Source organism: Danio rerio, chromosome 3, assembly GCF_052040795.2.
Source record: "Danio rerio strain M-AB ecotype USA chromosome 3, GRCz13ab, whole genome shotgun sequence".
NCBI lineage: Eukaryota > Metazoa > Chordata > Actinopteri > Cypriniformes > Danionidae > Danio > Danio rerio.
This window is the reverse complement of record NC_141023.1, coordinates 42288294-42300372: the sequence shown is the minus strand read 5'-3', so window position 1 is coordinate 42300372 and position 12079 is coordinate 42288294. Positions and strand designations below refer to the sequence as shown.

The following is a 12079-nucleotide window of genomic DNA, read 5'->3' as shown; positions in this document are numbered from 1 at the left end:
TAAATAAACATTTGCAGTTCAACATATAATTAATAAACAAACAAACAAACAATAAATAAATATTGTTACAATTTAACATTGATTTATTAAAGATTTTGCAATAAGCAAACACATAAATAAACAAAAGTTTATGTTAAATGTTGCACTTGAAAAAAAATGTGATAAAAATGTAATAATATTAATAGAAAACAAACAATCAATCAATAAATAAACATTTACAGTATAACATTCATTTAATAAACAAACAAACAATAAATTCACAAATGAAAAATGCTAGACTTTTACATCTAAAATGTTAATTTTAAATGTAATATTTAAAAATAGTGCTGGGCCAAAAATTGTCACATTAAAATCACGTTTGGTTTGACATAATTTAGGTGTTTGTAATTTGTATATTCATTATGCATGTATAGATGCTCACATGCATGTATATCTATATGAGGAAATGTCTGTTATATTTAGATATAAAATATAAGTGTATATGATACAAGTTATATAGAAATTTAAATATATTGTTCAGCAGTAAAATGTATTATTATGATAATTATTAATAATAATAATAATAATAATAATAATAATAATAATAATAATAATAATAATAATATAATAATAATAATAATAAAACAATAAACACTGAATAAGCAAATGAACAAACTAACCAATGAACAATGTTATGTTACAAATAGTGGTATGACTATGTTATAAATAGTTAGCGAATTGTCAATATATTCTCATTTAGCTGTAATTAAAACATCTTAGTTTCTGAATTTACTTTAGAAATAAACATTTTAAAGTTTTTTTTAATTTATTTTTTTTAACTATGCAGCATGTATTTATCTGTTATTAATTTGACAAAATTTGTGACATTCCACATAGATTATATCATTTTATTGATAAGGTACACTTCATGACAGCATACACTTCATACACTTCACGACTGCGTAATTTCATGTGTTTTTTCTTCCCTGTAGAAATGTCAGTGCTATAAATCTACGTAAAATATTATACTGTTAATATATTAGGAAAGTTCTATAAGTAATACCACTGTTTATGTCCTGTGACTTTATTAATCTGATATTTACACACTTGTTATGTTTTTTTTGTTTGTTTTTTTCAGTTCAAGACTACAGCGGCACAGATGCGGTGCGTTTCTTTTCAACCAAGCGTCAACAAAGATCAGTTCAAGGGGAGATTCCGAGCATCATTAGTTCGGTGTGTACATTTCAGACTTATTTACTGACTGAAGGCATGGCAAACTAATTAAGTGAAAGACACTGAACGGGCACTCATTAGGCAAGCTATCCATTTATGCGTGCAGACGTCCTGCTGGCTCCTACTGGAAAAGGCCCTCGCAGATTCATTGTTCTAATGAAGTTGGCAAAAGCCACCCGGTGCCAGTGTAGTGACAAATCACTGTCAGGCTCCCACTGAGTGAGACGTTTTCAAGGCAAACAGTAAAAAGTCAAGCATATTCATTGCTGAGTAGGACTAAGTGACAGATTGTGACCATTAGATGATCAGATCTTGCAGATTTTAGACAACAAAAACAGTAGAAGCCACAGTTGACAAAGGAAATGACACTTTAGCGCTACATAATGTACAGCTGAAATCAAAATATTAGCCCTTCTGGGATTTTTTCTTTTTTTTCAAATATTTTCAAAGTTATGCTGAACATACCAGGGACTTTCTCGGTCACACTTTATTTTGATGGTCCATTTGTTAAATTTAGTTACATTGTATATACAAGCCAACTAATTCATATTAGATTATAAGTAGACTGTTGTAAGTTGACATGTACTAGCAAAGTTTCTTATACAGTAGTTAGGTAAATGTCTAAATGTTTAGCAGCAGTATCAAAAGATATAAAGCAGGCAGTCTACTAATACTCAAATGGACCATCAAAATAAAGTGTTACCAATTTTTCTTAGTTTTCCTATAATATTTTTTCTTCTGTAAAAAGACTTATTTGTTTTATTTTGGCTAGAATAAAAGCGGTTTTAATAAAAAAAAAAAAAAAACATATTAAGGTTGATTGTATTAGTCCCCGTAAGCAACATTTTTCTATTGTCTACAGAGCAAACCACATTATACGATGATATACTTCTTATACAATGACTTGCCTAATTACTCTAATCTGCCTAGTTAACCTAGTTAAGCCTTGAAATTGCACTTTAAGTTTAATAGTGTCTTGTAAAATAATATGTACTGTCATCATAACAAATATAAATGAAATGTTTAGAAATGTGTTGAAGAAATATTCCTTCCATTAAACAGAAATGTGTTGATGAAATATACAGAGGGGCTAAAAAAATCAGGAGGGCTAATAATTCTTCAACTGTAAGTTTGTAAAAAAAAAACCGAGGGACTGACTTAAAAATCCTAACTTGAATCAAATTAAATACACACGGCGTAAAAATCTATTTGGATCTTTGTAACTTTAAAACATGATATTAAAGTCACTTTAAATAACATGGTATGGCTCTTTTTTAATAATAAAAAAAATGCTTTCTTACTTAGTACTTCATGAATTATATAATTAACTTCAGATATTCAGACTATGGTGTGCAAAGATTAAAAGTTTTTTGTCATTTTGTCATTATATGTCAAGTCTATTATAATCATTACAACATGAGAACATAAAAATACACTCAAAAAGAGATTAACATTCTCTTTAACAAAAATATTATTGTAATATATTGAGATGCAAATTGTACCAATAATTCTAAAATCACCCATATATAGTGCTCAGCATAAATAAGTACACCACTCACAAATCTATCTTACTACAAAGCTGTGCAATATTATGTGTGCATATACAGTACTAGTTAATACTTAAGCCAAATCTGGAGCTAATCTAACAAAATAGCATACGATAATGGTCCGAAAACAAATATGTTCAAATTTATGTTCTAGAAAAATATTAAATACAATAAAAAAGAGAGGAAAAATCAAGAAAAGCTAAAAATTTGAAAAATATTCAAAAAAATGTGTAGGTTGTATTTTATCAATCAATCAATCAACCAACCAACCAACCAACCAACCAACCAACCAACCCATCAATCAATCAATAATCTTACTGACCTCAAACTCTCAACTATAACTTTGAAAACTGATTTTTGTATCCACTTCAAATAAGCAAATGCTCCTAAACACTTATTCTTCTAAACTGCTGCTGTGTGATATTTCATGTCATTTTCGATAAAAAAAAATGCTTTCAATACAAAAAAAAAGTAGTGATAGCATTAAATAGGATTTCTTCTCACCATGAGAGCTGCCGATTGACTGCAGATAACAATATGGCATGAGTAGTAGTATAATGTAATACGATTACTGTAGTTTGTGTAGGAGAAAACACAAGCCAGGGCGTCTGTCCACAATACAAGGTCTGTCCCAGCATGAGACAAACTGATCTGGGAGTCAGTCCAGTGTGTTTGTGTGTGTGTGTGTGTTTGGGGAGGCCCAGAGAGAGGTCAGTCATAGGTGAAATCAGCACCTCCATCCCAATGGCATTTCCACTGAGTTTGCTGTTGTTTGGCATGCATTTTAGCATGGTTGTTGTGGAGAAAGGAAAGATTGTTACATTTAACATCCAAAACTCATTCTGAACAAATAAAAAAGTAAGCCAAATGTATATTGCTGCAGTTTCTAGGTCCGTGGTAGACTGAAATGAATAACTATAAACCATACCTTTATTCGCATGTCTATTTATTACATAAAATGCATCACCTCAACTGTGTCCATACATACTGTTTCCATTATTTCCACTGTTTATATGTAATGTGCTATTTGGGTACAATTACATATATGTAAGCAGCTGAAGATTTTGGATGGATTATCTCTTTAAAGCCATGTGTTGTTTTGTCCAGTGAAGGTTTTTCTTGCATGTTAGAGTAAATTTATTTAATGGTTTTTATTAGAATTTTTATTTTAATGGTTTTACCAGAATCATAACCTACATATGCTTATTCTGAAAAGGTAGCCCTATGTACATTTCTGGAGATAGCGGATTATGTAGCCAGAAATACGTATGGCTGCATTTCATCTTTAAAATGCTATGGGGTGGTATGGCATTGTTTCTTTACACACTTATCATTTGACCGCTTACCTCCCTGTGGATGGCTTTCTGGTTGTTACTGGTTTGTCCAGTTAGCTCGCCATGTACTTCCGCAGACTTAAGGGTTTGAAGTTGGCAAAGAACAACTCCAGAAAGCAGGTCAGACAAAAACAGAAGCCAAAAATAATAATAATAATAATAATAATAAAATAAATAAACAAGTAAATAACAGGGTGAGAATGTGGTAAAATCTGAAAAGGTGGTACAAATCTGGCAAGAGCTTTTCTTTTTCTGGCCTAATTTCTAAAACTGTTGGTTTGGTTTAGGGAAGTTGGTGGGTGGGTCAGTCGATTGGTCAGTCAGTTAGTCAACAGCAGCTTCTGGTGGATTTACACGAGAACAGCAGGCACGAATGGCACTTATGCATTAATTTCTTTTCTATTTATGAATCTCTGAAAACACAAATAGTTTACTTAAATGGAATAGTTACATATTCGTTTTGAAACAGTGTTGGTATTTTGAGTTTAACCTAATAATATTATAAATATTAAAACAGTTTATGACTTTAATACTGCAAGAAGACAGATTCAAGTTTCAAATATGTAATTGAAAATATATTATGAAATTCTTTCCACTTATAAATTATTCCAACAATGCAGCGGCCAGCAATTTAACATTTAATCTGACTTTATAAAAATGTCTCTAAGTCTGTTGTCAAGCTCATTTTTTTTTTCAAAAGCGTGAGATGTTGATGATTTAAAAATGTAGATTATCTCCATAGAGATATAAGTTTGCGCTGAATCTTTCACTTCACCTTTTGTGAAAAAGCTTTCTTTCCCCCCTTTTTTTTTTTTTTTTAAGCACATCACAAGTATATCTGCCAGTGGCATGAATTTAAATTTGGGTTTAAAATCTCTCATCTTGGCCTTTGAGATGATCCTGATTGGCTCACTTATGTGCAATCAAAGAAAGTGCTGATAGGCCCACAATTAGGATATTTTTTTTCCAGAATAAAACATCCTAAAATGTATAAAACTTAGACTCACCACTCCTCTGGACTCTGTTTGGATTTATTCAAAGACATATTGTATGAACCAATGTCGTCTACAACACCAATTGATTAATTCAATGAATTAATCATCACATCACACAGTTAATTAAGTACAATTCTGAATCGACTAGTCCTTCTAATTTCAAGTACAATCGAGCATCACCTCCTCATCAAATCCCAGAGTTCAAAGGCATGCTGGAGGACAAAGTTTCGAAGTTCATTTGCTGATGCCATTTGAAAGGCTCTCTTTTAAAACGGAGAAATCAATAATGGTATTAAATCCTTAGAGCCGGACCAAGTGGGAATGAAACATTGCGTGAGAGACAGATCCTTCACTGTGATCCTGCATCACAAGCAGTCTGGCCAGCGCTCAAGTCTTATCTAAAACCATAGCGCCGGAGACTTAGCGGCATATTTCACACACGCTAATGCCACCGCATGCATCTGAAAGCACACCAAGTCTGTGGTGATTTTCATGGAAACCTGGTATCTGTCACTATGAGCTAAAGTGTGAACACTGGAGTCGCATTCAGGTGTGCACAATCTCTGCCTCGGCGTGCAAAGGCTCGATGAATAATAGATTCAGGGCAAAGGAAAACATTTGGATTACTCAAGAGCAAAGACAAATACCTTTTTAAGTTCCATTTGATATGACTTGCTTGTGTAAATTATTTATGCTCTGAGAGCAAGGTTTCGTGATGAAGCTGACAAATGTTGCATTCGAGGTGCATGTTTGAGGTAGGACTGCGAAAGTGGAGATTTTTACAACATGTCAAATGCGGACAACCTTTTAATTGTGAAAAAAAAAAACTATGAGGTTCAATATTCATTCATTTTAAACTGAATTTTGTTTAGTCACATTGGAACAAATATTTAATAGATTTGTTTTAATAGATAAAAAAATTGTTCTGTAACATTGCGTAGACATATGCATATGTAAATTTATTACTTTCTATGACATATTACTCTTAAAATTTTACATTTTTGGAACTTAAGGGATTTAAAAAAGGGTTCGGACAAAAATGAAATTAATCTCACCATTTACTCTCTTTTGAGTGGTTTTAAACTTTCATGAGTCTTTCTTCTGGTGAACACAAAAGAAGACCATTGGCTTCCACAGTAGTGAAAAAAAAAACTATTTCTAAAAAAAACCAATGAACAAACAAACGAATAAATGAACGAACGAATCAATAGCCTGCTTATATATTCATTGTGTCGTGTCGGTATTGGTTAAAACTGTTTGTAATGAGTCAATGAGATTTTAACATTCTTTTAACAACTGTCATTAAGTATAATTCGCTTAGTTGACAATTTAAATGCAAATATTTTATTTATGACAACTTGACATTACCAAGACAACAACCATTGTCATAAATCTGCATAAACATGATTATCATGAAATCATTCTAAATATGTCCTAAATTTTATAACGTTGAATTTTATAACACTGACGATAACAGCCTTCTGAGCCTACTAGTAGGTGCAGACGGCCCCTACTGGCCCATATCCAGGGCCCATATCCATGATAACGCCCATTCAATCAAATGATAACATTCGAAGCAGGTCATTTTTTTCCTATTTAGTTTTACAAGCTGAATTTGTCTTTAAATAAAATTGAATATTTACGACACTGTAAAAAAAAAAAAAAAAAAAAAATATATATATATATATATATATATATATATATATATATATATATATATATATATATATATATATATATATATATATATATATATATCCATTACAGAGTAATGGAACTTTACAGCCTGCTCCACTGGGAAAGTAATCAGAAAAATATTTAAGACACAATTATAATGGCCTCATCTTACCCACTGTACAGCTTTACTGCTGTTACCAGTTTTCCCAGTAGCTCGCCATAGATATTGTCAAGCTTGAGATGCAAAGAGGAGTTAACTATGACAACAGGGTTCAAATTTGGTGAACAATAATTTCAGAAAGCAGGTAAAACAAAAATAAAAGGCAACAAATATAAAAATAAACAAGTAAATAACAGGCTGAGAATGTGATAAGATCTAAAAACGTGGTAAAAATCAGGCAAGAGCTTTTCTTTTTCTGGATTGCTTTTAAAAACAATGTTGGTTGGGTTTGGGGAAGGTGGTGACTGGGGGATCAGTCAGTCGGTTAGTCAGTCAGTCAGTCAGTCAGTCAGTCAGTCAGTCAGTCAACAGCAGCCTTTGGTGGATTTATGCGAAAACAGCAGAAGCGAATGGCTCTCGCAAAATAAATTTGAGATCCGAAAAAGTGTACACAGTGGCCTCTAGTGGATTCACAAAAACAAAAACTGAAAAAAAAAAAAAAAAGTTGGATGATCTCCATAGAGATAAGCACAGGTTCTACATCTGCTTCTGTGTTGTTGGTTTGTGCCCTTTTGAGTCATGGCAATTACCTCTGAAATACTTCATGGATGTTTTGGATGTTTATTTCATCCTGCAAGACCATGGGTGTTTCATGCATTTAACAGTAATTTAACAGATTGGGTTTGTAGTGTCGAAATTGCCAAATGGTGTTGTAAACCATTTTTACATGCCCGCTAGACCCAGGATGCCTTCAAGGGAGCAGAAAACATGTTTTTATTGTGTCATTAGTCTTGTTATACCGAACCACTGAACATATTATATGTGCACACACAGACAGGAAATGCATGTGCGAGAAAATAGCACAAGGAATAAAAGGGTAGGTGTAACATTTAAAATGTGACGAAAATAAAACAGGGATGCACAATATAATGGGATTTTATATCGGTTATGTGTCAGTAGATGTTGGGAACCTAAAATGTACTCATTTCCTTTATTTTAATGTTACAGTATTTTTGCTGATCTTCAGTAAATCTCAGAATAAACATTTTTCTTTATCAATACTGCATTACAGTGATGTGTGTGCCTGAAATCACATGTGGAATTTACAAGTGTGTGTGTGTTGTGTCTTGTACTTCTCACGTATAGCAATACCAGTGCATTTTGTACTCATGACGACATTTATGTTTGGTCCCAGTAAGAAAAAACAGCCTATAAATCACACAGAAAGTTGTAAAAATGGAAATTGTTTTGTTTGAGAATTGAGTTTAGGGTTAGAGCAATAGAATATTTAGTTATATACAGATTTATTTTCTTTCTGCTTAGTCTCTATTTCAGAGATCGCCACTGCACAATAAACCACTAACTATCCCAGCATATAATTTATGCAGCGGATTTCCTTCCAGCCTCTACCCAGTACTGGGAAACACCCATACACACTCATTCACACACTCATACACTATGGACAGTATATGGACAGTAGTTTATTCAGTTCATCTATAGCATATGTCTTTAGAACAGCCTGATCTCATGAGGAAACGTAAATATTTTACATTTTGTCAGTTTATTGGCTAATTCAGTCGTACGAAGATGTATGATTTTAAAAAAGAGGCGTGGCACCCAACCCCACTCCTAACCTCAACCGTCATTGGGTGATGAGCAAATCATACTAAATTGTACAAATTAGATCGTAAAAATTCATACGAATTAGCCACTTAATCAAAATGTTACGAATTGCAGTGAGATTGTGTTGTTTAGACTGTAATGGAAACCCTAACCCTTACCCTAACCCTAACCCACCCGGAGGAAATCTACGCCAATACAGGGAGAACACGCAAACTTCTCACAGAAATGCCAACTGGCCCAGCTGGCACTCGAACCAGTGACCTTCTTGCTGGGAGGCGACAGTACTAACTACTAAGCCACCATGGTGGCCCATATACATATTATACAGTATAAAAAATAATAATGTCTTTGAAATGTCCCAAAAATATAGCTGTACCATAGATAAAAAATGTATTGTGCTGTCTAAAAAATAATATAGACATGCCTATAATAACAAATGCAAATATAAAAGGTGTAATGTCATCAGTAGTTTACAAATGAAACCAGAAATTTAGTTTGACTGTAACACTATTTTATTGTGTTCTTGCAAAATAAAACTTTCAATTTCTTATTTGTTTCTTAATCGATAAAAAATAAGTATGTACAGTGCTCAGCATATATAAGTACACCCCTCACAAATCGATCTTTTAAATCTGGAGCTTATCTAATTAATTACGATAACAGTCCAAAAACTAGTATGCCCAAATGTATATATTTTAAAAAGTATTAAATACAAATAAAAAAAGAGAGAAATCAAGAGAAGCAAAAGAGTAATTTTAATTTAGTTGACATTTTTGTCTGTGTTTTGCAATATTTCGCTTGAATTTAATTGTATTATCTTTCAATTTCTAAATATGAAGTGTAAGACCAATTTATTTAAAAGCATAATCAAAAAGTAAAACATAATGAATACTAAATCATCTTTATTTTTTGAAGTAAATAATATTTCAGAGTCTCATTTAACATGTTTCACAATAAAACCAAAATCAAGTGTAGTTGTCACGGTCACCAGCGATCCAGCCTGTGCAGATTGCTGGTATACACACAAATCGCTAACAGACTACAAATCCACAATTTCAAGAACTACAAGTTCCAGTCATGCACCACACACACACACCAGTTTCTGATCCCGTTTGATTACACTCACACAACTGAAGCTGCTCAAGGACTAATTTAGTTGGACTATTTAAACAGCACACAAACACCCAGACCGTGCTGAGTCTTGCTATACTGTTAATGTGAACATTACGACGTGCTTCCCTTGCCTTGTCTTGCCATGTACTTTTGCTTTGCTTTGTTTTGTTTGTTTTATGCTGTCTGATACCTGCCCTTAACCATACGCCTGTTTATGAGCATGTTTCTGGTCTTTGCATGTATACATCTGTTTGCTCCTGTGTTAACTGTTGCTGCCTGACCATTCTCTGCATAATAATCCCTGCCTTTGGATCCACACTTCGTTTTCACCATCCACTCACATTACAGTAATAGTGCAACAGGATTATTTTTTGTTTGACTTTTTTTTTCTTTGTAAACAATGCTGTGTGTGTGTGTAAACCATTAATTAAAACAATCATTCTTTAAATGACTTTAACAATTATTATTTTAAGCAGTCAAAACATGTTCTAGCATTTGGTAGAGCAGGCAGTTCAAGGGATATTAATTAATTATTACCTACAGCTTTTATTTTTAATGCCGTCCCATTTAAAAAAAAAAAAAAAAAAAAAAGCTTGCATCACAGCCAGTGTTTGATAACAGCTTGTGAAAAGATAAGACCGTCTAATGACATGTAAGTAACTGAATGTCTTTTTGATAAGCTGGTGGGCTTCTGAATGCACATAACACACATGACTTTGTTCAACAGCGGTCCTGCCGGCTTTAAAGGAAAGCACATTTGCTGTGAAATAAGCCCCTTTCATTCACATTCACACATTTTCAGCAGCGTTCACATCACCCACATGTCTAAGCCATCTTATTTGACTTCAACTGATGGTTCTTTATTAAGTCAGAGTATATTCCTGCTGTTTAGATTCGTGTAATGAGTCACTTCGATAATCTTAGAATTACTGCGAAATCTCGAATGGATTGGGCATTGGTCTCCTCCAAAGAGTATTGCTAGGCTCATCAATCTGTCCCGGGGCATTGATTGGCATGTCATTGCTGTAAGATAGTTGGAGCGCTGGCTGTGATTGACACGACGGGAGTGCCTGCCTCTGTTGGCATCGTGGCCCTTTTCTAATGAGGAGGAACCGGTGGAGACACACGTAAACAATACGGTGAGTGGAGAGCACAAAGCAGGAGGGCAGAAGTAAATGTGCTGTCAACAAGCAAAATATAGACTGCCGTTATTTGTTGCTGAACAAGCCTAGCTGCTGAGAAACAATGTCTTGTCTTGGCTGATGTCTCTAAACTCATTTTCTGTCTTTTTGTTTTTCTTCTCTTAGAAAAGAGTTCCAGAACAAACACCTAAACCATTATATAAATATATATATATATATATATATATATATATATATATATATATATATATATATATATATATATATATATATATATATATATATATATATATATATATATATATATATTATCACTGTAACTGACTAAAATATTTAGTTTAACTTTCATTCATTCATAGTCAATTTATTAATCTGGGATTGCCACAGCGGAATGAACCGCCTAGTTTAACTTTGGATGACTAAAATATTTAGTTGAAACCTGAATAACTGATTTAAATTAGTTAAAATAATATAAAAACACATTCGTTTTTTTCTTATTATTTACATAGTATCTTTCACTGGGATCCAAGAACTGCCCTGGGCATTTAATGTTAAAAATACATCAACTTAACATTAAAACTAGCATTAAATTAATTAAATCCAGTTTAAAACAGGTTTATAAAACAGTTGGTTTATAAAACTGGCTTATAAAATGGTGACAAATTTTATACTTGATAAAAAGAAATCCAGGATATAAATATGCAAATATATTTATCATTCCACTAAATATCTGTCTGCCTGTGTGTGTGTGTGTGTGTGTGTGTGTGTGTGTGTGTGTACTGATTATTGGGGGTTATTTAGGACCATCCTGCCAAATTTGTTGTTTCTGGGAGAACAATCTGAAAAAATGCAATAGTGTTCCAACACATTCACTGCAAATCATAAATATCATTTGATTTAAATCACATACCAGTGTAATCTTTATGGTTCGCAAGCAACCCTTTTGCTATTGTTTACGCTATCTAAAACCTTGCATTAATGATAATGCGCATGAAAATGGGTCTAATTTTTCACTCAGAAACGTTTAACTGATCAACTTTAATCATGTCAGGTTATTTATTGAAAGATATCACCTCGCATGAAGTGTTTCCATTTCTCTTCAGTCACTCTTGAGATGTATTCTGCCTGATGTAGGCTTAATCGGCAAGTGTTAATTGCTCATCCTCCTTTTGAAAGTCTGAAAAATTATATTCATTGTGCCACAATCCATTTCAAGTGATTTAAATGATTCAAATGAGAGGAAGTCTCGTTATAGACTGATTGCTGCCAGCAATTA

At 32.9% G+C, this 12079-nt stretch overlaps 1 protein-coding gene across 2 annotated transcripts in view; it reads left to right on the top strand.

The window, feature by feature from the left end:
• The window catches only part of elfn1a (extracellular leucine-rich repeat and fibronectin type III domain containing 1a), a 191551-nt gene that overhangs the window by 63025 nt on the left and 116447 nt on the right, over window positions 1–12079 (top strand). The window contains exon 2 of one of the 2 annotated variants that reach the window (XM_087245002.1): window positions 1118–1212. The exons of the other annotated variant lie outside the window; for it this stretch is intronic. The gene's annotated coding sequence lies outside the window, so the exon portion shown is untranslated. The remainder of the gene's footprint in view (window positions 1–1117; window positions 1213–12079) is intronic. 2 annotated transcript variants of the gene reach the window in all.